This window comes from Magnolia sinica, chromosome 4 (assembly GCF_029962835.1).
Source record: "Magnolia sinica isolate HGM2019 chromosome 4, MsV1, whole genome shotgun sequence".
In the NCBI taxonomy this organism is placed as follows: domain Eukaryota; kingdom Viridiplantae; phylum Streptophyta; class Magnoliopsida; order Magnoliales; family Magnoliaceae; genus Magnolia; species Magnolia sinica.
The window spans coordinates 27,076,470-27,103,858 of record NC_080576.1 but is presented as its reverse complement, the minus strand read 5'-3'; the positions used below and the strand labels follow the sequence as shown (position 1 = coordinate 27,103,858).

At 39.0% G+C, this 27,389-nt stretch overlaps 1 long non-coding RNA gene across 1 annotated transcript; it reads left to right on the top strand.

Moving 5' to 3' along the window:
* Window positions 1-10,442: 10,442 nt before the first annotated feature.
* Window positions 10,443-12,060, top strand: LOC131244422 (uncharacterized). Its single transcript, XR_009170274.1, has 3 exons — window positions 10,443-10,727; window positions 11,585-11,817; window positions 11,957-12,060. It is a non-coding gene; the product is annotated as an uncharacterized LOC131244422 (long non-coding RNA).
* Window positions 12,061-27,389: the final 15,329 nt, after the last annotated feature.

Below are 27,389 nucleotides of genomic sequence, written 5' to 3'. Positions count from 1 at the left end.
AGTTTTCAACGGTTGAAATCAATAGTTCCACTTTTTCCAGTGGTATGGCCCACTTGAGCTTTGTATATGCATAAATTTTGGGTTGAACCTATAAAATAATCTAGAAAAACGAATGGACGGCGTGGATAAACCACATGCATTCGCAGTGGGCCCAACTGAGTTTACTCAGTGCGATAAGAGCGTACTGAGTAACTCAGTACACAATCCGATTTCATTTTTTTTGCCTTCCTATTTCAGATCTTGAGAAGATCTTTCCCTGCACATGCCGTTGTTGTTTTTATACTCGGTAGTGCTTGTATCGTGCAATGCACGTGATCAAATATATTTTTTTCCCGAAGAATCGATAATGGTATTCGAGTGGACACGTGTGCTGAATGTGTGCGAGATCTAGGCCCTCTCCTATATGGCTCAAGGAACGGGCCTGGGCCTGGGGCAAGATGAATGGCCTGACCCGGCTTGTTTGAAATGCAATTATCAAGTGGGCTACTGTTGCACATGAAGAATGGACGGCTCAGAAACACTTGTTAACTGTTCCATTCAACGTACATGAGTAGTTTAAAGATACTCATATACCCATTGAATGCGAGCCATTGGATCGTTCATCGACAAGTATGGCCCACCAGAGGAAAAACTAGATTGATTTTTGGGTCAAGGCAGTCCAAACATTCAATGGCTTGGATCGTTCATCTCAAACACCACTGCAATGAGCCCAAGGACCGACCGCGCACTCAATGGGGTTTCAAACGATTCAACGTAGTCAACTTCATTCAAACTCCCATGCAACGTCAATAAAGGATCATTTCTTGCGATGCACATAAATTTCAATATTTAAACTTCGGGGAATCTAAGTGTACTTAGTCGCGTGAGATGGACGCATACGTTGGTGCGATCCTGGCCGTTCATCCAATGGGCCATGCTGGGAGCATGCCATGACCCAGAAATCTGGCAAGTCATCCAACTGTCGGATGGGGCATAACTATATGTTGAACATGGACCGTTTTTCATTCTCTTAACGATCTATGTTTCTTGGACAAGTTTGGAGAGTGGGCCAGTCTGATTGTTGACATGTGATTGCGTGCCCTAACAGATGAACGGGCCAGATGATGTGGGAAGGAAGGATTCTCTGGTCCTTAGCTGTGGGCGTGTACTGTATACTCGGGTCCCTAGTTTTTACAAATGGAGCCCAGGGATTGGTAATCCAACCGTTGATGGGCCGGGCAGCGTAGTAGATTGATGATGGCCCAGATATCTCCCTGAGGAGACAATCCTTTCCTTTCCACTCGCAGAATGTAAACAGAGATCGTTAGAGAAAGAAATATGGCAATGGCTCGAAATGGCCAAAGGTATATGATGGGTAGGATCTTCCTTTGCGTGATATCTTGTTGAAAGGTGCATCCAAGGTGGGCCCAATTGGACCAAGATCTTGTCCACCGTGAAAAGGAATTTGCGTGGTCTCGGCCAGATGATGTGTTTCCTCAGCTTTTACGTGTGCCACCGTGGTGTCCATGGTTTATGAGTACATGTTATTCAATTCAAAGACGCGGTATACATGCGCCTGATTTCATTTAGAGTGCGGATCCTCTTCCTCCCACAGGAACTCCCTGCCTCCAGCGTTTTCATTGGTCAACGTCACAATAAGTGCCATGTCATTAGATTTTTTAAATATATTAAAAAAGTACATTTAATAAGAAGTATAACAGAGTCGTTAAACGGAAGCGGGTTGCGTGCTGAGTAAATCAGTATGGTAAGCGTGAAGTGTAAACTCCGTGGAGCACACCGGCATTCCTGCATTGTATCAATTCCATTTATCTCTTTTATCATCTAATTTTAGGGTTTTAAAACAAAAATTAATCATATCCAAAGATCAAGTGCACACCACTTAAAACAGTGTGAATTGAATTTTACTGTTGAAAAGTTATTGGGGGCTCACAAAAGTTTTATATCAAGATGATATTTGTTTTCTCCATTCATCCATGTCTTTGTGATCTTATGAGAAGTTTGGATGAAAAATAAACATCATTGGGGGCTTAGAAACATTCCAATGGTGAAATCAATACTTCCACTGTTTCCTTTGGTATGGTCTACTTGAGCTTTTGATATACTTCAGTTTTGGGCTCAACCCTTAAAATGATCTGAAAAAACAGATGGATGGCGTGGATAAACCACATGAATTCACAGTGGGCCCAACAGAGTTTACTCAGTAAGATAAGACTCGCTAAGCAACCCGATTTCACGTGTCTAACGGGGACGCGGATTTCCTGCCAAAGCCTTTTGCATAACCTGCACAAGTATTCTGGATGGGCCAACTGTGATGTTTGTTATAAATCCAACTCGTTCATCCATTTTTTGATATCATTTTAGTACATAATACTAAAACTAAGGTGTATAGAGAACTCAAATGGGCTACACGAGATGAAACAGTGGGAATTTAGTGTCCACCGTTGAAATATTTATATGGCCACAAAAGTTTTGCATCGGTCTAATATTTTGGTGTTTTTACTTCATCCTAGTAAAAATGACCTCATAAACAGTTTGGATGGCATATAAACATCAAGACGCCTAGGAAGGTTTCAACGGTCGGAATTTCTTTCTCCACTGTTTCATCTTGTATGGCCCAGTTGAGTTTTTTATCATCCTAATTTTTGGTTACATATCACAAAATGAGCTCTAAAAATGGATGAATGGATTGGAGTTCTTATAAACATCACAGTGGACCCCACCATACATCACAACGCTGGAACTTCATGCAAAAGGCTTTCCCCGGTGAATCGCATCCACGGTTTCCATTGGAAATGGACTGGCTACTCCCCTGCCACTCGGTGCTATGTGGGCCCACCATGATGTATGTGTTTCATCCATGCCGTCCATTTATTTGTGGACCACATTATATGAAACAGTGTTGAATGAATGTTGACCATTAAAAACTTTTTCGGGGCCATAAAAGTTTTGGATCAAGTTGATCTTTGTTTTTTCCCTTCATCTGGGTCTTTATGACCAAACCAACATATTGGATGTCAAATAAACAGTACGGTGGGCCTTAGGAGGACTTTAATGATGGATATCCAATCACCATTGTTTTCATGTGGTGTGGTCCATATGAGATTTATATACCTCTAATTTTTTGGATAAAGCATTAAAATTATATGTAAAAATGGATAACCACCAGCCACCAGGCCGGTGGCAGGGGGAGTAGCCAATCCGTTCCCATAATCAGCTACCTTCTATTTGAGGATTCAGTAGCGAGACTGCTACTAAAGTGATGTCACCTAATTATGTGGGACCGACCATGATGTATGTTTTGTATCCACACCGTCCATCCATTTAGAGAGATCATTTTAGGGCATGAGCCATAAAATGAATTGGATCCAAAACTCGAGTGGACCCGAACACAGAAACAGTGGAGAGAGTCATGCCCGCCATTAAAAACTTCAAAGGGTCACAAAAGTTTTCCATCAAGCTGATATTTGTGTTTTCCCTTCTTTAATGTCTATGTTAACTTAAGGTCCACTATGATTTTTATTTAAGTTTTTATTTAGGGATTCAATACACAGGTTGAGTAGCGAGACTCACTACTAAAGTGACATCACGTAGTTATGTCGGTCCCACCATGATGTATGTTTTGTATCCACACTGTCCATTCATTTGGAGAGACCATTTTAAGGCATGAGCTAAAGAATGAATCAGATCCAAAACTCGATGGACCCCACCACAAAAAACCATGAAGAGAGTACGCTCACCATTAAAAACTTCTAAGGGCCACAAAAGTTTAAGATCAAGTTGATATTTGTGTTTCCGCTTCTTTAATATTTGTGTTAACTTATGAACAGGTTATATCTCAAATAAAAATCATGGTGGACCTTAGGAAGGCTTCAATGGTGGACGTCACTCTCCTCACTATTTTCTATGGTGGGGTTCACTCCAGCTTTGGATCTACTTCATTCTTTTGATCATGCCCTAAAATGATCTCTCCAAATGGATGTGCAATGTGGATGCAACACGCACATCATGGTGGGCCCCATAGAACTTAGTGGTGTCACTTTAATAGCGAGTCTAGCTACTCAATGTGTCAGTAGCTAATCCACCTCTAATTTCTTTATTCTAAAATTTGATTAGGTCATGTCATCTCATGATAATTTTATAAGATAAAAAAATATATTTACAAAATCTCCTTGATTAGCAAGGAATATTAGTTGCGGCCCAAGATGAGTGATGTCCGTAGGATCCTCACCATGGGCCCACCTTGATCTATGCGTTGTATATTTACTCCATTCATCCGTTTTCTCATATTATTTTAAGACTTGACCTGAATCGGTACTTGTGATTAGGTCAGATTCAATCCGAATTAGTCTAGGACAGACCTGGACTTGGATTGGGTTAGGCATGTTGGACTCCGTATCGAGTCAGGTCGAGTTCGGGTCAGGCCTATTTCAAAACTGAATCGAGTTGGATTGGCCCTAACTCGGTTTGAATCGACTCGATGCCCACCTCTAACTTACATTATATAGGGCACAATTTAACGTGGGCCTTAAATCATGTGGGGCCACCGACAAAATGATGGGATTCATTGGACAAAGTGACGAGGTTATTAGACGAAGTGACAGAGTTATATTACATAAAGTGATGAGGTTGCTCGACAAAGCAACATGATTCCACTAAACAAAGTAAAAAGGTTAAACGAGACAAAGAAAATAGGGTTCCATTAGATAAAGTTACAGATTCTCGGAAAATAGGGTTTTGCTTGATAAAATGACGAGTTTTCGAATAAAATGACTTGGTTCAACTAGACAAAGTGACAATGCTACTGTGCAAAGTGAGAGGATTTCACTAGATAAAGTAGCGGCTTGTCAAATAAAATGACGGGGTTTTAATAGACAAAGTGATGGGTTCATTTGACAAAGTGACGAGGTTGCAGTACAAAGTGATGGGGTTCAATAGACAAAGTGAGGAGGTTACAGTACAAAGTGACAGGGTTTAGTAGATAAAGTGACCGGGTCGCAGCACAAAGTGACAGGGTTGCAGCATAAAATGACGAGGTTGTAGTATAAAGTGACGGGGTTCAGTAGACAAAGTGACGGAGTTGTAGTACAAAGTGACGGGATATAGTAGACAAAATGACAAGGTTGCAGTACAAAGTGACGAGGTTTAGTAGACAAAGTGATGAGGTTATAACACAAAGTGACGGGGTACAGTAGATAAAGTGACGATGTTACAGTACAAAGTGACGGAGTTCAGTAGACAAAGTGATGGGGTTGCAGTACAAAGTGACGGGGTTCAGTAGACAAAGTGATGGGGTTGCAGTACAAAGTGATGTGGTTCACTAGACAAAGTGATGAGGTTGCAAAACAAAGTGACAGGGTTCAGTAGATAAAGTGACGGGGTTGCAGTATAAAGTGACGGGGTTCAGTAGACAAAGTGACGAGGTTTGAATTAGATTCAGTCGTAATAAATGGTAGGTGTGACTCTCTCCATTGTTTTTTGTGGTGGGGTCCACTCGAGGTTTGGATCTGATTCATTCTTTGGCTCATGCCCTAAAATGATCTCTCCAACTGGATGGACGATGTGGATACAAAACATACATCATAGTGAAACTCATATAAATAGGTGACATCACTTCAGTAGCGAGTCTCACTGCCCAATGTGGCACTGAATCCCAAACGGAAATGAAAGCGAATTGACTACTCCCCTTACCACCAGCCCAGTGGTGGTGGTGGTCGGTACTCTGTGGGCCTCATCATGATTTATGTGTTTCATCCTTTCAATTAATCTATTTTTACATATTATTTTAGGGGTTGATCCCAAAAATGAGATAGATATAAATCTCATATGGACCACACCACAGGAAAACAATGGTGATTGGATATCCATCATTAAAGTCCTCCTAAGGCCCACCATACTATTTATTTGACATCCAATCTGTTGGTTTGGTCATAAAGACCCATATGAATGGAAAAAACAAGGATGAACTTGATCCAAAACTTTTATGGCCCCCAAAAAGTTTTTAATGGTCAACGTTCATTCAACACTGTTTCATGTAATGTGGTCCACTTGAGATCGGGTTATACCTCATTTTTGGTCTCAGACCATAAAATGATTTAGAAAAATAAATGGACAGCATGGATGAAACACATACATCATGGTGGGCCCACATAGCACTGAGTGATAGGGGAGTAGCCAGTCCGTTTCCAATGGAAACCGTGGACCCGGATTCACTGGGGAAAGCCTTTTGCATGAAGTTCTAGTGTTAGGATGTATGGTGGGGTCCACCGTGATGTTTATAAGAATTCCAATCCATTTATCTATTTTTAGAGCTCATTTTAAAACATGTAACCAAAAATTAGGTTGATAAAAAACTCAACTAGGCCATATAAGATGAAATATGGAGAAAGAAATTCCTACCGTTGAAACCTTCCTAGGCATCTTGATCTTTATATGCCATCCAAACTGTTTATAAGGTCATTTTTACTAGGATGAAGTGAAAACACCAAAATATTAGACCGACGCAAAACTTTTGTGGCCATATAAATATTTTAACGGTGGACACTAAATCCCCACTGTTTCCTCTCGTGTGGCCCATTTGAGTTTTGTATATACCTTAGTTTTGGTATTATGTCCTAAAATGATATCTAAAAATGGATGAACGGGTTGGATTTATCATAAACGTCGCAGTGGGCCCATCTGGAATCCTTGTGCAAGATCTTATTACAAAAGGCTTTGGCAGGAAATCCGTGAAATCAGATTGCGTACCGAGTCATATCGTACTGAGTTAATTTTGTTGGGCCCACTGTGAATTCATGTGGTTTATCCACGCTGTCCATCTGTTTTTTCAGATCATTTTAGGGGTTGAGCCCAAAACTAAAGTATATCAAAAGCTCAAGTAGACCATACCAAAGGAAATAGTGGAAGTATTGATTTTCACCATTGAAATGTTTCTAAGCCCCCAATGGTGTTTATTTTTCATCCAAACTATTCATAAGATCACAAATACATGGATGAATGGAAAAAACAAATATCATCTTGATATAAAACTTCTGTGGGCCCCCAACAACTTTTCAACAGTAGAATTCAATTCACACTGTTTCAGTTGGTGTGGTCCACTTGATCTTTGGATATGAATAATTTTTGTTTTAAAACCCTAAAATTAGACTATAAAAGAGATGGATGGAGTTGATACAATGCACGAATGCCAGTGGGCTCCACAGACTTATCATACTGATTTACTCAGCGTGCAAACCACTTCCGTTTAACGTCTCCGTTATACTTTTTATTAAATGTACTTTTTTTTAATATATTAAAAATATCTGATAACATGGCACTTATAGTGACGTTGACCAATGAAAATGCTGGAGGCAGGGAGTTCCTGCCTCCGGGAAGCAGAGGATCCGCGCTCTTTCATTTATGCATCTGCGGTTGTGTATTGAACATGCTAAAGTTATATTCAACTTAAATTAAATCAGACACCTTGTGACCCATGGCACCAAAATAATTAAATTAATACCAGATATGTAAATATTTGCCTGACGGCTCAACCAATTTATGAATGAAAGGGTTAGTCTTTTAGATTTTTTATTTTTATTTTATTTATTATTTTTATTATTATTTTTTAAAACTTTGAATATAAGAACTTTTATTATAATGGTGATAGCTTGATTACGTTTGTGCAAAAAAATAATATAAAAAGGTAAAATAAGAATTTAAAGGCTAAATACCAATTTTATTAATATGAACATAGATTCAGTATAATTGGTATACAAAAGTATATAAGCAGAATAGGTAATCGACAACATAGGCATACAAGATAGTTGTGGACTGAACCATGATCTTCTAAACCTGAACAATCGTAAGATGGTCGTGATTTTGGTCCACAGAACGTGATCGAAAAATCACTGAGTACGCGGGGATTTGGAAGAGATTCGACAACAACATTGTGGATATTTAACTAATATAAACCAACTTGTTGTAATGATGCACTGGACAGAACTGGAAACTAAACTAGCTAATTGATCTAGACTTGTTGCAGTACAATGTTGGACAAAAGTGGATAGGATAAATTATGCCAAGTATCCATGATGGATGAAGGATAAACATCGAGTTGAAAAGTTTTATATTTTTATTTGGATTGGTGATGGCTCAGAACTCAACTCTTTGTTTTGTACTATTTTTGTAGACTCGGAGAGGCATTGGCATAGTTTGACAGCACAAAAGATTTGGATGGCTAGTTGTGCAATTTTGTACAAATTTTCTTGATCCTCCGCTACACCAAAATCGTCAAACTGGTATGGCAGCGAATTTGGTTCAGAAACGGCTCTAAGCCGTTCCTGATTTGAAATGGCCCGTACTAGAGTTATGTTACACATTGTTCTTTCTACTGTTTTGTTGGTGTGTCCCAATTGAGGGTTGGATCTTGTTATTTCTTATGATTTTGTTTTGTTGTTTTATTTTGAAATTATATATATATATATATATATATATATATATATATATATATATATATATATATATATATATATATATATATATTTGTTTTTAAAGTAATTTTTATTTTCCTTTTTGTCTACATCTCATTCAATCATAATTAGTTCTAAACTTTGAATTTGTCTTCGCAAGATTCTGGAACCACCTCATAGGGAGTAGTGGTCATGCATGGAAATGGTGAAGGCATTTGATCTTTCTAAGACTCTTTGAAGTATTTAGAAACTTTCACTTTGCCTTTCTTTGGGCTCTTAACTCATGGGTTTTTCTTTCCTGCTCAAGCTGCCAATCTTATCGCTTTTGTAACATCAGGAAGCTCTTTGTATGAGGGAGGTGAATCTGGTAGCTTTATGGATTCTTTTGGAAGTCAATGTCTTTCTAACTTCAGGGCACTAGGTTTACCTAGTACAATCGTCCTGATTCGTGCGAGTACTCAATTATCTTCACTGTATATGCACAGGATATTTCATGGGATATGCTTTATGTGAAAGTGAAACTAATAAATTTCATTTTATGCCCTTAGGATCTTCCCGCGGATTTGTACAAAAAGGAATGACATGAAGAAGTGCTCCTATAGCCTTGCTTCTGAATTTCCGGAGGATAGTAAGTTCTATCTGGTGGATACAAAGGAGGAGTTGCAAGGCAGTGTTTAACCTGGGAAGAATATTTGAAATTTCTAGGACTAAGGGATTGTCTCTGTCTTTGACTTGCAGCATCAACGCCTGACCAGGAGTTTTTAGTTTCTTCCCAAATGGATGACCATGCATGTAATGACTTTCTTTTCATAGTTGTCATAACTCCAGGGTTTTGGCTGCTCAATATACTGATGCTCTTGATGCACACTTAATGTAGGAGACCCGAAGTGTGGACATGGATCCTGGCCATTTAAGTCCACAAGAACAAGATACCATTAATTAGTGCCATTGTCAAGGCTATGGGATTTTTGCAGTTTGGATCTTCTGAACATTTCTGATTTTTGCAACAAGGAGATCATTGACATTAACCAAGGTATGTTAGCTACATAGACTGGTACTGTAAAAAAAAATTAAAAAAAAATAAAAAAATAAAAAAATCTAGGATACATGAGGGTCACCTTTTTTTTTTTTTGATGAGAAAGATTTGCTCCATGGCTACGGATTTTCAGTAGCTATGAGCTCTATGGCTACGAATTTTATCCGTAGTTTTTGACCGCTTTTGTGGTAGTGTAGTAAAATCTTACGATTTAGGGGCGTCCTACAAAAGTGCCGGTAAACATGTATATATTTACATATGCACTGTCCTAGATTATATATAGTTTTGTTGGTATATAATGATTGATATTGATTTATCATTTGCAGAAACACTCGACGAATAAGGCGGAAGCACAAGCTAAAGGCGGAAGCACAAGCTTGGTTGATATTTTCATACATAATAATAAATTGCAATATTAGATATAAAGATCTGGCGTACCCAATTGGTAACTGTGTTGTGTTGTAGTGGGAAAAAAGGAAGGATAAATGCATCTGTTTCCCTGGAAAGAAGATATGGAAAAACCCTCTCATGTGTCTTGGTACAAGTTCATACTGTTCAACAATGAGATTTAGGTGTGATTAATTGATTAATGAGAATTTCGAATTCAAAATTGAAGTAGACATTATTTTACAAATTCTTAAAAACCCAATTTCCTAAAAAGTTATGGTAGCTTGATCCTTTATCCCGTTTAGATTGATATCATCATCATAGCTCTTCTCCCAACAATTTCTTTTTGGTTCTCCTAAGTTGTGTTAGATTTGGATCTGATGTCATTTTAATAACTCGCCCTTTCTATACATAATGTGATACCTTGATGTCTTCCATCATTTCTGATCAGATGCCTATTTGCTCTCATATGGTCAAGATCTTTACCAATCAAAGCAAGTGAGAGAGAAGCAAATTGCTCGCATTCTTGGAAAGGTATGTTTGACATGTTCTTCTCATTGAAAAATATTAAATCTTTATGAACGTTTGGTGCGTAGGGATCTTGATTCCCATGCAATGCTGGTGCACTTTCTCTTTGGCAAATAGCTGAATAATTCCATCATGAATAAAGCACATCTGCCAGAATTTTATGGTCTGATTTTATTTGATAATTGACAATATAATGCTGTAAAATGTATTTTATATATGCAGGCACCAACAATTGCAGCAGCAGCATATTTGAGGATGGCTGGAAGGCCGCCAGTTCTTCCTTCGAGCAACCTTTCTTATTCAGACAACTTTTTGTATATGCTGGACTCATTGTAAGTTTCACTCGGATAGCTCTTCCTCTGATGATTATACTGTAAAATTCCATGCTTCTTCTACATTGGTATTTAGTAGGAAAACCATAAAGAAGAACTTGTTTACTTGGTGTGCATCTGTATGTCAATAGATTGAGTTGGGAACATGGGAGCATTTCAGTAATACATGGTTGTCAGCAACTAATTGTGGAAGTCCTTGGCAGCTCCAAAGTTTGCGACTTTTTGTTGTGTGATGCTTATGTCTGTGCAGAACTTCTATTTTGTTGCTGTTAGTTCATTATTATTTTGGGACAGGATTGGGTGGGGACTGTCTTTTATTTTTCTAGCATGTATGACTGAAACATGACCATGGTGGCCAGGGGTTTGTAAATGATCAGTAGCTGGTAACAGAACTGCTTCTTGTGAAGTCATTCTTTAATGAATTTTTGGCTGGTTGGATGACTCGATCAAAGCATTAGAGAAGTTCAGATGTGTCATTTAGGGCAGTTCAGATTCTTTGGGATCAAAGTCTTTGCATATTGTATCTACACTGTATCATTTGAATGGTAGTCCTTCAATTATAAAAAAGAAAAGGCAATAGAAAGTTATCCTACATTTTTAAAGATAGCTGCTGATCTATGAATTACTTTTTGAGTTTGATATTCGTAAGAACCTCAATTTGTTATGAGTGTTATTCAATTGGAGTTCTTCCTACAAAATAGCTTACAACAGAGCATATTGTTGTAGTGCTCTTCTTTATGCTTTCAACATGATTTATAGATCGTAATTATATGTATACTAAAGTCTTCATGTACAAAGCTGATATGGCCCGGATTTGTATATGAAATCCTTTGAACGTGCATGTGAAATGCTGGCAGGTCTCAAGTGTCAGTTGATGAATGGAGCGATAGGAACAAAAATGTAGAGATCTTCTGCTTCCTCTATTACGGGAATCTTGAATTCCCCAGGTTCTGGTGGGGCAAAGAAGAACTGTGGACTGCAAGTCCAGAAGGAGCTGACGGAAGCAGAAATGCATGATAGGGCTGTGGATATATGCAAATGGGTGAGGTCCAGTCATTCAGTTGGGCCCCACAAGGGCTAAAAATCAATGGTAGGATTGAGTCATCTGAATGCAGAGTCATCTGCCTATTCTAAAATGGGTCCCATTTAATCAAGTTGGGCCACACTTGTGACTCATGTTTTCAGGTAGTCACTATCATTTGTGTAATTATGCTATTCTCTATTCTCAGGGACTGCACAAAGCTCTTGGTGAACTTCCATTCTTCTGCAGCGGATAGTAAGCTGAAGGCGGTCCACCGGAAGTACTCTAATCCTCTACGTGGAGCTGTCACTTCCTCCATCATCGAAATTCTTCAAGGAGTCGAAGGATGCTGCCTCCACCTGACTGCTGACTAGTTTGGGTTGTGTTTCCCCCCAAACATGTACAGCCACTGACCACTGGTTGCGGGTCTGTTTATGTTTTTTCCATTTGATTTATCATCTCTGGTTGAAGTAGTTTTGTTTTTTGGAGTGAAGATTCATCTCTCTGATGATATCTCTCTATTAGTAACTCTTTCCTCAGGAGTGGTGTGCTTATGACATGTTTAAGAATGTGCAGAAATAGCTTCAAATTTTAGTTGGGAATGAATGTTCTGTTTAGGCGTGTTCTATTTTTTTTTTTTTTTAAAAGGCTGTGTAAGAAATTATTCTTTCTTTGCTCATGAAATTCTTTCTTTACTCATAATAATTGGCTTGTTCCAATAATGGGGGTGCTCCATTCATCAGGTGGGCCCCCAGCATGTTCTGTTTGATGATGTTGCTCCTTGATGCATGGACAGGGCAGTCCTGTTTCAAAGAATGTGGAAACAACTTCAAAATTCAGATGAGATTCTGAAGTGGTACTGTATTCTTTCTTTGTTCATAAAATTCAATCAGAAATTACTTGGTTGTATGCCTAGATCCAATAATGGGGCTGGTCCATTCATCAGGTAGACCACACTGTTGTTTTTGCCACCTGATGAGTGGAGCTGGTCCTATTTCTCAATGAAGGTGGAAAATAGCTTCAGTTTCTGTTTGTATTAATAATGGGGCTGAGCATGTGGAGCTGAAGATGAAATAGCTTCAGTTTCTGTTTGTATTAGTAATGGGTTTAAAACCGTTGGCAACATTAATCAAGGTTTAAAACTGTTTATAAAATTTCGTTTGTAAAATCTGACTGTTGGAACTAGAACAGTTTAAAACCGTTCCCAAAATTCTGTTTCTAAAATTTGAAACAGTACCCAAAACGGTTCTGTACCGTTCCTGTTTTTTTACAACACCTCATTTAAGAGCTGTTTTAAACTGTTCCTGAAGCATTTAGGAATGGTTTAAAACCGTTCCTAAATGACGATTTTGGTGTAGTGCTCCATATAAATGTGATTATGTATACTCTCCTTCTCTTACTACTCTGGTCTTGTAACATGTATAGGAAGCTTTGGTGGAGAGTTTTCACATTGTTGTATAGGAAGCTTTGGTCTTGTTAGTACACCCCACTATTAGTTCACACTTCACTATTAGCCACCCCCACTAAGGAATCGATACCAAGTCCTCAGTGTTGAAACGAGGTATTTTTTGCATTTAATTCTTAGTAGAGAGATGCTTTTATGAGACTCTTGCTTGTAATGCTTCCCAACACAACATGCCTCTGCTCGCTTGGTTTTGACGTTCGTTTTTACCATGTGGTGTACATATGGTTGTCACGTGACATCTTTCGAGCCATCTAATCTAGCCGTGATAGGCCGGGTGTAAACACCACCATGCTATAAAAAACTTCTGATGGGACAATCCTAACCCTTTAATTAGTGGCTATGAACGCCCTCATGACACGTGTGGGCTATAAGGCAACGTGGCAGTAATGCTTTCACTCCTTTTGTGCGGTTGTGTTTGAGGGTGATGGTGGCTAGGTGTATTTGATTTGTTTAAATCGCTTTGGGTTCCTTGGTTATGCAATACCTTTTCCAAAGTGGCCCATAAATGTATTTTTGAAGGTTTGGAGTTGCCACTAGCCGATTTGGCAGGGTGATGCTCAACAGTCAGCCACAGTCGTAAACCTGCCTAGTAGAGGTCAAAAAAGTGGGTTCTAGCATGAAATTTTTCTAAAAATTACGTGCCCCTTAAAGTAAAGATCACACGTAGTGTGAGTAAGAGAGGAATCATAACTCCCTCCTTCAGGAAATTTTTATATCTGTAGAAGAGGCTAGTGATAGAGTCATGCTTCACATAACCCTACTAGAGGGCTAGGTAGGCAAAAAGAAAGGAAAGTAAGCAGATTCTCGCCTTGCTTCACAAAGTTGAAACACAATGGGCAAGACAACCGAATAACATAAAGCAATAAAGTAAATGTAGCGAAAAGAAAAGAAAACAATCAGAGAGGTTTAAATATAATGGAACATGCAGAATAGACTGTTTTGATCTTGATTGAGATGTGAGAAAGAGAAAATGTTAGTCAACCACCATTTTTAGGTCGAAAGAGATAGTTGGATGTCTCTAATCTTGACTCTATTCTTGAATTGGCTGGCTTGTCTTGATGTAACTGGCTTGGATGAGGCAGAACCTAAGCAAGGGTGTTGTCACTTCGGGATGTCCTAGGTGGCAGACTTTCCTCATTTAGGGGACAGATGCTTGATAGATTTCTGGGATTTCTCTAAGCCTCTAGAACGGTCTGTCGGCATCTCTCTGTGTCTCTCCCTCTGCCTCTCCTGATCGAAGGCTAGGGTGCTAGAATTATAGGCTACAAATTCTTGGCTAATCGATGGTTGACGGACACTTGGCAATTTTTTCTTATGCAGGTTCTATCAGAGAGCATCAAGGTATCTGGGTCATAAAAAGTGCGGTGCTAGGTGGCCGTCGGCCAGTGGTTGGATGATGGTATGCTTCTTCCGATTTCTGAATAACATCCGCATTTTTTCTTGTTTTCTTCGGGCTTTTGGTGGTTTTACTTCTATTGGCGGTTGTGGATTGGAAGATTTGACCCGTTTATCTCCTTCGAGAAGATCCTTTTTAGCTTGGAATGCTTTTGTTTGGTGGGCTTCAAAGGTTCCTCTGACAGGTGGGTACAAGTTTATTGTCCGATAGGTTAGACATGGTGGGTTGGCTACTTAAATGTCCACGTTGAGGAGCTGGGAGTTGGTAATCTTGGGATCGGGTTTGGTATCCTAATTGAGGACAAGCTGGAGGTCCTATGCCTAAATTAAACTTGCTCAATTTTCCAACATTGGTTAAAGAAATTGTGTGCAGGTTTACCAAGATTTTGGTCGTTGGTTCAAGAGTAGTGTCTTTATGATCTAAGTGGGGCATCTACGGTGGCATAGACCGTTGCAGCAATAATTAATAGTTCACATCTGATGGGAAAAGGCTAAAGGTGGATGGATGGGATTTATTTTTATTTTTTTATTTTTTGAATTAGGAGTTTTGTTATTATTATTGGTGCATGGTCCATCTATGGTGTTGCCCGTAAGATCAATGGTTTGGGTCATCAAGCCATTTGCCCCACTTGTACAAACTCGAGACCCAAGATAAGTCAGTCCACTAGTCAGTGGCCTGGGCATTTTTTAACAAAACATCTGATGAAGTGGAGAAATTTTCTCCTAGAGCTGGACCTTTTGATAACCAATTGAGAACTCATTTCATGTTATGTGTAGTTATGTGTCTAAGCAATTTATGTTGTACAGGCCTTCATTTAATTTGAATGAAGGGTTGAGAAAAAAGTATATAACTCAGGTGGACTCCTGCATGAATCAAGGGTAAGAATTCTCTCCTACTTTGTCATGACCCATCCGATTTTTGAAAAAAGTATGTATGGGTCTTCCATTTTCCTTCTCACATCTCAACTCAAATTGCATTCTACTCCACACATCTTAAGCATGCCAGCAACACATATTCACTTTTATTTTTATTCTTGAACACACACACACACACTCTCTCTCTCTCTCTCTCTCTCTCTCTCTCTCTCTCTCTCTCTCTCCTATCAATATTCTCTTTTTTTTTTTTTTTTTGACTTAGGAGTTTTATTATTATTATTGGTGCATGGTCCATCTATGCTGTTGCCTGTAAGTTCAATGGTTTGAGTCACCGATCCATTTTCCCCACTTGTACAAACTCAAGATCTGAGATAAGTCAGTCCACTAGTCAGTGGCCCAGGCATTTTTTAACAAAATGGTACCAATGGTTCAATCGGCTCAGTAACATTGACCAAAGAAGCATCTGATGAAGTGGAGAAATTTTCTCCTAGAGCTGGATCTTTTGATAACCAATCGAGAACTCATTTCATGTAATGTCTAGTTATGTGCATATGCAATTTATGTTGTACAGGCCTTCATCTAGTTTGAATGGTTGAGAAAAAAGTATGTAATTCGGGTGGGCTCCTGTGTGAATCAAGGGTAAGAATTCTCTATACATTGTCATGACCCATCTGATTTTTGAAAAAAGTACGGATCTCCCATTTTCCTTTTCACATCTCAACTCAGATTGCAATCTATTCCGCCCATCTTAAGCGCACCAGCAACGTTAACACATTCACTTTTCTTTTATTTTTATTCTTGAACTCTCTCTCTCTCTCTCTCTCTCTCTCTCTCTCTCTCTCTCTCTCTCTCCTATCAATATTCTCTTTTCTTTTTTTTTTTTTTTTTTTTGAATTAGGAGTTTTATTATTATTATTGGTGCATGGTCCATCTATGGTGTTGCATGTAAGATCAATGGTTTGGGTCACCGAGCCATTTTCCCCACTTGTACAAACTCAAGACCTGAGATAAGCCAGTCCACTAGTTAGTGGCCCAGGCATTTTTTAACAAAATGGTACCAATGGTTCAATCAGCCAAATTTTGGTGCTCAATAATATTGACCAAAGAAGCATCGGATGAAGTGGAGAAATTTTCTCCTAGGACCTTTTGATAACTAATTGAGAACTCATTTCATGTTATGTGTAGTTATGTGTATACGCAATTTATGTTGTACATGCCTTCATCTAGTTTGAATGGTTGAGAAAAAAGTATCTAATTCGGGTGGGCTCTTGCGTGAATCAACGGTGAGAATTCTCTCCTACTCTGTCACAACCCATCTGATTTTTGAAAAAAGTATGTACAAGTCTCCCATTTTCCTTCTCACATCTCAACTCAGATTACATTCTGCTCCACACATCTTAAACACGCCAACAACACATATTCACTTTTCTTTTATTTTTATTCTTGAACACTCTCTCTCTCTCTACCCTATCAAAATTCTCATTTTTCTTTTTGGTTACCCCAGGGTCTTAAAACTTGTGAAATAAGGCTAAGTGACATTTATTTTCATTTTTGCCCTACTCGGAGTCTTAAACTCTTTAAAGCACGACTAAATGTAATAATGTTGAAATTCTATTGAATAAAAAATTGTTAAATCACATAAAAGTAGAGACCGCACGGGGTATGAACAGAAAATGATATCTAACTCATTCCTTTTTTTTTATCAATAAGTTCCCTACTTGGAATTTTCAGTCATAGACTACAGACACCTCACCCAGGAGCCGATAAGCTAATCAAAGCACCCTGTTAAACTCAGTCAAACCTTGTTAACCAAGTCAAACCCAGTTGACTCAATCAAGTTAGTCAACCCAATCAAACCCAGTTAATCTGGTCAACCCAAAACCAGGCCTAATTTCAAGCCCAAAACCAAGTCCAGTTCAAACCCATACTCAAGCCCAATTGTGCTTAGGACCATAATAATACAAATCTAAGAGAACTATATGAAATAAACCACCCTAAGAAAAGTTGTAGACGAGTCGAACCGAGTCGAGCTTGGCACAACTCGGCTTGACTCGGCCAATGGCTAACCCCAGCTCGAACTTGGCTCGACTCAAACCTCGAGCCTGTCTGGCTAGCTCGACTCAGTTCGGTCAGCAGCTTGGGCTAGTTCGAGCCGAGTTCAAGTTTGTGTAATATTTTCTCAAACACATAGAATGCATCGTCATTTTCTCACAAAATGCAAAACTATAACAAGTATTTCTACAAACATTTGGTGAGCAACATCAAAATCAAATATATGAGGGTAATCACACTTCATTGAGTCATTTAATCAAACACTCGACAAACAGCATCAATATCAAAATTACCAAGTCACTGAGCTGATTCGATCCGAGTCGAGTCGAGCTCGGGAAAGCTTGAACTTGGTTTGAAATTTTTTCAAGCTCTAAAAACCAGCTCGACTCAGTTCGAATCCATTTTCGAGCCGAGGCAAGTTGAGCTTTTTTGAGTTGAGTCGAGTGAGCTAACTGATCTAACTCGACTCGTGTACAACTCTAGCCCTAGGTGCCCCCAGCAAAAAATTGAGGTGATCCATATGGCCGGTAGCACAAAGTGTTCCGCCTACCATGTGAACACCCTTCCATGTTTCACAGAGAGGTTAAGTAGAGTGGTGACATTAGCTGAGCTCTTTGGCAAATGTACTGGAAGAGGAAAAGACCTCTGAACTGTCCTTACATTTGCTCAAAATTATGGTCGCTGTCCCTTAATCCAACTGCTTGGATTGCACTAAGTGGCAGCATGCAATCCTAGCCCATAAAGCCTCATTTACCCTTGAACTTCTCAAGAATAACTTAAACGCCATCCCAAAACTATCTAAGTGCCCCTTCCCATTTTATTTCCAAAGGATCTGGTAATCTTCCACACACCAAATCACCTCACATCCTCCATTCCCCAACTTCCATCCCTCCATCAAGGAGAAGCAAGAGTTGAAGGAGATGAGTTCTATCATAGGTCAACTTAGCCAAGCATAGCTTACAGCCACCCGAGCCACCAAAACACCAATCGAGCCACTCAAGTCTACCCTTGTGATAAACCCGTCCACCCATTTGCCCAACTTTGATTAGTTTTATTCACACTTGCATTAGCATCGTTCATTATTCTCTCCACTCAAACCCCCATGCTGGTCTAGTCAATATAAATATATACTCTGTGACTCTCTAGTATACTAGATCTTGCCCATAAAAAACTTGGATTGACTAGGTATTGACTGTTTCTTCGAGTGAGTGAGTCAAGTAGATTTATTTGACCCGTGCCATTGCTTGTTGTATGCATCTCATCGCATCACTTCATTGTATGTACATTTGCATCATTAGTATATTAGAACCCACTTAATCCCTAATATTTCATTTAATCATATGAAGTAGAGATCGCAAGCTTGTAAAAGCAGAGAGGGTGCCTAACACCTTCCCTCTTTATAACCACATGCTCCCTTGTCTAGAATTTCTAGTCGCAGACCAATGGTAATTTTAAGATAGGGAATCCAATGATCCCTTCTCCTAAGGTTTTAACATGGTCTAGATGACTGTAGAAATCTACATAATTAGGTAGTGGTTACTCTAAGTCAAATATAATACACTTACTCCTCAAATACATAGCAAAACCTGAAAAGGCACCCATGAGTGCAATCCACCCGCGATCCAACGCCCACACAGACCAACTGTAAGAGTCACTCGAGTTAAAGAATCTTGTGATTCCCCAACCCTTGAGTGATTCTATAATTTCTAGCCAATTGAATATTTTAGGTTTCATTTGGTTAGCGGTTGACTCCAAATTATATACTTATTTACATTTGAGTCGATACCACACCATAACCCTCTAACTGCACCAAACACAAAAGGAAAGTTAAGGAAGTAAGGGCATCACTTACGCTAATGTGTTCACTCTCGTTAGCCCCGTACGTGGTGGTGTTGGGAGCAGTGGATGGAGCTTGGAACTATTGAACAAATGATGCCAACAAATGTTGGTGGTTTGGTTACTTTGGCCACAGATTTGGCCTGGACCAACCAGATTTTTTAAGGTTAGTCGTGGTCTAAATCAACAGTGTCCTCGACCATAGTTAGATCTATCATACGAGGATGGTCGGGTGTTGGAAGTGCAAGTGGCAACATTAGTTGTGGGTGTCGTGGTATCAATAATTATATTTTGACAATCAATGCATATTTTGAAACACTAAGAGATGAGACTGAAAGTCATTCGTAGAGATATCGATCCTCCATTGTTGCCGTAAGGGTGGTGACAATGGCATAATAGGTAGTATCGAGACCATTGAGAATAACTTCCTACAAATCAAATTTGGGCATTGCTTAGCTTACCACAACAAGAGAATCGGCGAGTTGCTTTGTTCGTTGAAGATAATCATGATAAATTTCTCTTCTGGATTGTTTGTAATTTTCTTGACTTGCATGATTTGTGCACGAGAGTGAAACGTATATTGTTTCTCAAGTACGGGCTAGACAGAGCACGAGAAATTAAGACTGGCTATTTGTGCTAATGCTATTTCAAAAAGGGAGGAAAGATGCCAACCAAGCAAAACTTAATCTTGTTTGTGCCATGCAACATAGGTTGGGTTGAGAGTGCTCCAACATTCACCGTCCTTTTCATTATATATAGATGATGAAGGGGGGTTAAGAGAGCAACCCATCAATGTATCCTTGAAGATCATACACTTTTAAGGGCAAACTGAGTGCGCCATAAGAGATAGTTATGGTGATCGAGTTTAACAGAAATAAGATGATGAATGTGAGTAATTTGAACGTTGGAGGGCTGACGCAAGGATGAACATGATGAGGTCAAGCACCGTAACTACTCCGAATCCATAGAGCTTCTCTGGACTCCTCACATAAATACCTCGAATTAGAGTTGTACACAAACCGAGTTAGCTCAGTTAACTCGCTCGACTTGTCTTGAAAATGCTCGGTTCGAAATTGAGTTCGAGGCAAGTTGACCTGATTTTTGGAGCTCGAAAAAATTTCAAGCTGAGTTCGAGCTTGTCCGAGCTCGAATCGACTCAGATCGAACCTCAACTCGAATCGAACTCAGATCGAATCAGTTCCGTGACTCAGTTATTTTGATATTGACATTGCTCACCAAGTGTTTGATGAAATGACTCAACAAAATGTTGTTTCGGGTGCATGCATTCTCCGCACGATCAACTAGTGGCGAGGAAGGTATGACATGAAAAAAAATCACTACAAGAAAAACTTTACATGATAAAGCTACCCTTGTATTTTAATTTTGATGCTCCCTATTAAATGTTTGATGAAATACCTGTAATCTGTTTTGCATACTGTGAGTAAAGGTGTACAGAACCAAGCTAGCTCGGTTAGCTTGCTCGACTCGACTCGAAAAAGCTTGATTTGACTCGGATTGAAGCTAAGTTCGAGCCGAGTTGAGCTAATTTTTTGAGTTCGAGCTGGCCCCAGCTCGACTCGACTCGAATCAAATCCAGCTCGAATCAAACTCAGATCGAACCAGTTCAGTGACTCGATTACTTTGCTATTGATGATGCTCACCAAGTGTTTGATGAAATAACTCGATGAAGTATGGTTAGTGGCAAGAAAGTTATGTACATGAACAAATACCCTTCTTTTCTTTGTTTTTATGCTGCTAAAAAGGTATTTGATAAAATACCTGTAAAACCATTGCTTCTGTTTTACATATAATGTGATTTTGAAGATGCAGTCCAGGACTTTATGGAAATGCTGCACAGGGGAACTCGGCTCGATCTGGCCCGAACTGCTGACTGAACCGAGCCGAGTTGGCCAGTCAGGCTCAAGGACCGAGTCGGGCCGAGTTCAAGCTGAGTTAGCTAGTGGCCGAACCGAGTTAAGCTGAGGCTAGCTCGACTCAGTTCAACTCAATGTACACCCCTAGCTGTGAGAAATTGAAGTTGCACTCCATGTGTTTAAGAAAATGTCACACATGCTCGAACTCGACTCAAATTGGCCTGAATTGCTGACCAAACCAAGTTGAGCTGGCTAGTCAAGCTTGAGGATTGAGCCAAGCCAAGTCGAGCTGTGACAAGCTCGACTCGGTTCAACTCGTGTACAACACTACCTTGAATCCACGAGGAAAAGAAGAAAATAGAAATAATTTCTAGAAATTCATAAATTGATTGATAATTGAAATAAATGAGTTTACAACCCTTTAAATAGGGATACTAAACCTTGGAAGAAGTTTCAGAATTAAACTACAACTAAAACTCCTAGAAATTGTGACTTACCATAAATTGTGACTAAAACTCCTAGAAATTGTGACTTACCATGATGGTTGTGATTCCTACTAGCCATCAAGGTTTTCAGCCAAAAATAGTACGTGTCCTATTTGGCCAAACCATGTGATTCTCCTAATTATTCTAAGAACTTTTCATGTTGGACGCAACTTCTAAAGCCCAGCGGATGAAGTTATAATAAAACTAATACTTATTATAAATAGTAAAAATGAAAATAAAACAAAAATCCAACTTGTCAATCAGATGGAATCTTGAAAATTTGGCGTCGGTAACCTGGCATGGCGGGGGTTGAGTGGCTAAAGTAGCTCATTGTACCCCAAAATCATATATGGCACGTCAGATAACTCATTCCGGTTTACAAGATGTTCGTTTTAAGGTTTTGACGGTCTAGATCACTTTCGCCTCCGCTCAGGCCTTTTCTGTTCCATCTTGGCCATAAACGTAAGGCTCTGATACCATAAACAATGATACTATGGAAATTGTAAAAAATGAGAAAACTCACATTGTCTTAGGTGATGAGTTTCTTATGCATTTATATTGCTTAAATTATATCATATACAAACAATAATAAATTAACTTTATACAGTTATATAATTTTAACAAAGATAGAAGGTGTGAACTTAATCTAATATTTATTACAGAGTTGACTGAGGAATCAATGCTGTAGGAGATTTTGATGAAGTGGTTTCCATATTTCTATTGCAGAGTCGATGGAGGAATCACTGCTGAAGGAGATTTTTGGAGAAGTGGTTCCATAAACAGGACCTAGCAGAAAAGATTTAGATGAGCTTGAGCTAGACCGGTTGTCCAGGACTGAATTTTTACTACCACCAATGGCTCTTTAATATAGAAGCATCTCACATGATTCTTGCCTTTCCTCGGTACTTCTAAACATGTTACTTTCTCATCTTGTGGCATCTTCACACTCCAGAATAAAGCTTTTCCCTCTATTACTTGTTTGAATGCGCCCAATCACGAGTGAAATATTGGATATCTTCGGTGGCAAATCATCCCAACCAAATGCAGGAATAATCTTCCTCGGTTGTCACTCTAGGAAGCTATGTGGGTCCAAAAGAACTTGGGCAAGAGTAAAATCATGGGATGATATACGAGAGTCAAAGACCAATGAGAAGTGGGCCAAGGCCCAACCCAATACAGCCATCTTTAGCCTGGATTTGAGTACAGTGCCATGGCTTAAAAACTCGATGCAGTGGGCCATAATAGCATGGAGCCAAAACCGTTATGGGCTGATATAAACTCGGTCCGTTTACCAATATATATATATATATATATATATATATATATATATATATATATATATATATATATATATATATATAAATCAATTGTCTACCTGGACCGTCCATTTGTTCCGTACCACTAAGGAAAGCCCATGATGCAAAAGGTCACCATTGAGCGGATGATTCCAACCATCCAAGAATACCATGAAAAACAGACCGTTAAGATCAAGGAGATATATATATATATATATATATATATATAAAGGTGCAATGATGATTTTGAAACATGTATTGAACAGGTCCCACCATGGATTGCTTATGACATCAAGGATGCCCTTTAGTTAGGTGATCCTAACCGTTTGATCTGTGTTCCCTTAAAAGAAGAGGGCAATACATGAAAAAAAAAAAATGGCATTTATGATGCTAAGCTTACAAACATTGGCCTCTTCCTATTGCCATAGGTTTTTTAAATGATTAATTGGTTGACAAGTACTCAACCCCAAACCTGGCGTTGAAACTCCTGGAGTCTATCATTAGTAACTTTATACCTTATTGTTACTAATAACTATAAGTTTTTTTTTTTTTTCTCTCCCTTTCATCTCTCCACATAATGGATAATCCATATCAAAGGTGGCCCTAGATGATAGACAGCTATATCAACGGTGGGGCCCACACGACAGTCCGGTTCAACGTATCTATTCCTTCGTCGGTGTCGGCCAGAAAAGGGATAGTAAGTTGGGATAATGTTGGATCAACAAGGGATGGTGATCAGCTGGGGTGGAGATAAAAAATATTATGGTAGTTTTGAGGGATGAGATAGGTTCCTTTACCCATCACACAGAAAGAGCAATAGGAGCGAAAACAGGCGGGAAGGAACAAATGAATGATGATCACTCAAGGCACTATAATTATAGTGCATTTAGCCCGATTAATGTATCTTAGTACAGATTACAAGGGTTAGCATATCAAAATTGTATTAATTAGATGATCTCATCCATCCGTAAGTTAGCATTTTCTTCGTAACCATTCATTTTCCAAGCCAAGGATGGAATGGTTAGGATTGCGTGGTAAAACTGATTCTGTCTTACCAAAGTCAATCCATAATGGAATCCAACAAACAGATGGATTCAATTGTTGGTTGGACCTATTTTCCCAAAAATAATATTAGCCGTCCATTTTATAAGCCGTTGATTACACGACTAGAATAATTCAATCAGTGTAACTTTTACATGGTAGCTTATGGAACCTCTGCCAGAGATAGTGGTCGGCTTAGATCGATCGATTAGGCTTTTCAAGTGGCCAAATGCAAGTAGGATCACTATATAACTTATAGTGCTCGGATCATTTCCGTAAACAAATAGCTACAGTACTGATCACCCGCGTGTATAAGTCCACTGATGCACACGCCACCACATATGCCAGCGTGGAAGACAGCCAAAATATCTTAGCCACCCATCAGGTGGGCCTTACAGTCTAGATCTTACTCCACAAAAACAAAGGCAGTCCACTTACCAGGCGTGCCATGATATGAGCAATGAATGAATGGGTTAGAAAACTTTGGATCATTTTTCCCAACTGTACCTTTGTTCAGTTATTGTGACCCACATGATTAGTCGACCGACCTGATTCTCGGATACAGAATCTAGACAGTGGTATCATTCTGATGGATGGAGTGGATATTTGATGTACAGAGGTCATGGAGACTTTCATGTCCACGATGGATAAGAGAAGACCAGGTGAAAGGTAGAAGTCATTAGGAGTGCCAAAACCTTAAAACAGGCATATCTCATAAATTGGAATGAGTTACTCAGCGTATCATATGTAATTTTGAAGTAGGACGAGCTACTTTAGCCAACTAACCTGGCTATGATAGGTTGCACATGCCGAATTTGTAAGATTCGGTCACATCGACATTCGAATTCCCAATTTATTTCCATTTTCACTATTTTTAGCAAGTTTTAATTTGATTATAACTCTTCATCCCCAACATGAAAATTGTTTAGAAAAATGAGGAGACGTGCTTAAGCCACATTGGACACTTACTAGTAAATTTACTATTTATAGTAAGTTACGAAATTTATGGAGTTTTAGTTGTAGTTTAATTCCGAAACTCATTCCAAGTCTTAGTATCCCTATGTAAAGGGTTGTAGACTCGTTTATTTCAATCATTAATTAAATATTATTTTTATTTTCTTACTTTTTCCTTGTGAGGTGTCTAGAGAAGCTTCGTTGATTCGAAGTAGTTATCCTTAAGGAAGATAGTGATTGACCTCATCACGTTCATCCATGCGTCAATTGGTATCAGAGCGAGGACTCTCATCGAACTGATGACAAATAACGAATGTATCAACCAAAATCCGGTGGATGGTGATCCATGGATGTGTTATCTTTTAGAAAGAATGAAAACTTTCCACCAATAAAGTCAGTTGACCATGTCAATTAGTGAAATTGTACATGCGTTAACCGTATCAATTAGTGAAATTGTACATGAGTGTGGCTTATCAAAGCTCAGTTTTATAGTTTAAGAGAGTAAATACATCAACGGTTCTCATTTAACCAAAACAAGGCCATATATTCCATGGGCAGGTTCTTACAATCTTGAGTCCTTTTGGTACATGGCCTATCTATGTGAGTATTATCAAATGAACGGTTTGGATTGCCTAAACGTTGCCTTACAAACTGAAATCGGGGCATGCTATTGAGCCGTTGACGTTGAGCATCATATGATACCCGAAAATAGTTTTTGCTGATGCCTCGAAAATATCTTTAAAAATCCTAAATTCTTCCTATGATTTACACCACGGTGAAAATTCCTATGATGTGTGGCCCACTTATGACCAACAAAGACAGTTGAATTGATAGACATTTATTGGACCATTAAAAATGAAATCCAATGATTATTTTTCACAGGGACTTCCTGATGGAACGTGGGGTCCACTGCGTTGTGTAGATGCCATCAAACCAAATAATCAGGTTCTCCGTGCCAGAATGAATAAACACAAAGAAACTCAAGCCATTAAAATAATCAGGTGGGCCACCGCACGTGAATATACAGGCTTCAGACAAGAATGAATATTGATATCTGTTCGCTGTCACTAGCTTTTTGAAGTTTACAAGTGGGGCAATATTGACGTCCATTCTTGAGGAAGACGATCATGTCCATCCTTGCATCAGCCATTAGATGCCTAATCTCATTTTAGGCTAGACATGAACAAAAAATAAAAATAAAAAATTTGACCTGTGATTCAGGTGGACCACACCAAAGAAAGCAGCGGGAAGAGAGATGTCCACCCTTAATTTTTACAGAGCTCATGTTGATGATTATATAAAATTTACTCTAATCATTAAATGCCACGCCAAACTTTAGGCATGTCACACAAAAAGTATACCCATCCGTCATTCAGATAGGCCATACTAAGAGAAATAGTATAGAGGGTGATTGTTGTCTTATACACCTTTTCTAATAATGTGGTCCGTCTGAACCCCAAATAAGTGTGATTTTTAAGCCCTTAGCTTAACATGAAGCGACATACCTTGTAGTCGGGGTGGATTTAATATAAATATTAGGGGTTATTTGGCACATGGAATTAGATGGTATTAATTGGGATGAAACTTTAAATCCCTTAGTTTGAAAAATCATTCCTGTTTGGTTCATCATAGGTTTCCAATATTGGATTATGTGCATGGAGTAAGGATGTGCATGGAGTAAGGAAGGTTAGGGAGAAATCGAATTGCATAGTGAGTTACACTTTTATCATACTGAGTAAACTCAATTAGGCCTACCGTGAATGTTTGTGTATTATCCATGCCGTTCATCTATTTTTACGGCTCATTTTAGGGGTTGACCTGAAAATTGAAACATGCCCAAAGCTCAAGTGGATCACACCACAAGAAACATTGGAAGTAATGACTTCCACCGTTGAAACCTTGGTAGGGCCCAAAGTGATGTTTATTTGTCATCCAACCTATTCATAAGATCACACAAAGATGGATGAAGGGAAAACATAAGTGACAGATCCATCCAAAACTTATGTGGCTACTAAGAAATTTTCGTTGGTAGAATTTCAATTTACACTGTTTCCTGTGGTGAGGTTCACTTGAGAGCTGGATATACTTTGTTTTTGGGCTAGAGCCTTCAAATTATCTGTTAAAATGGATAAACGGAGTGGATAAAATATGTAAATCATGGTGGACCCCACAGAGTTTACTCATTACGCATAGCGTGCTGAGTTACTCAGTACGCAATCCGCATCCGGTTAGAGAGGGCTTTCCACAATCAATTCAACCAGGATTTGCGAAATCCCTTTTAAAAGTATGAGTTAAGAAGTTCTTACGCTAGAAGGGTGGTGGGGGCCACCTTGATATTTGTGAGGAATCCACCCCATCCATCAATTTT